The sequence below is a fragment of the Salvelinus sp. IW2-2015 genome, unplaced genomic scaffold, assembly GCF_002910315.2.
Source record: "Salvelinus sp. IW2-2015 unplaced genomic scaffold, ASM291031v2 Un_scaffold3172, whole genome shotgun sequence".
Classification (NCBI taxonomy): domain Eukaryota; kingdom Metazoa; phylum Chordata; class Actinopteri; order Salmoniformes; family Salmonidae; genus Salvelinus; species Salvelinus sp. IW2-2015.
The window spans coordinates 47,783-48,409 of NW_019944459.1; positions in this window are offsets into that span (position 1 = coordinate 47,783).

Here is a 627-nt window from a genome sequence, read left to right on the forward strand (position 1 = left end):
ACCGGTGTCTCCTCCTGCGTCTGATTCTGACCCGGTGTCTCCTCCTGTGTCTGACTCTGACCCGGTGTCTCCTCCTGCGGTCTGATTCTGACCCGGTGTCTCCTCCTGCGTCTGATTCTGACCCGGTGTCTCTCCGTGTCTCTGATTCTGACCCGGTGTCTCCTCCTGTCTTCCTGTGTCTCTGACCCGGTGTCTCCTCCTCCTGCGTCTGTCTCTGACCCGGTGTCTCCTCCTGCGTCTGTCTCTGACCCGGTGTCTCCTCCGCGTCTGCTCTGACCCGTGTCGTCGTCTCCTGTTTATAACTCTGACCCTCTCCTCCTGCGTTTGACTCTTACCCGGTGTCTCTTCCTGCGTCTGACTCTGACCGGTGTCTCCTCCTGCGTCTAACTCTGACCCGGTGTCTCTTCCTGTGTCTAACTCTGACCCTCTCCTCCTGTCTTCCTGTGTCTCTGACCCAGTGCTCCTCCTGCGTCTGACTCTGACCCGGTGTCTCCTCCTGTCTTCCTGTGTCTCTGACCCGGTGTCTCTCCTGCGTCTGTCTCTCTGACCCGGTGTCTCCTCCTGCGTCTGTCTCTGACCCGCGTGTTCTCCTCCTGTGTCTGACTCTGACCCGGTGTCATCTCCTGT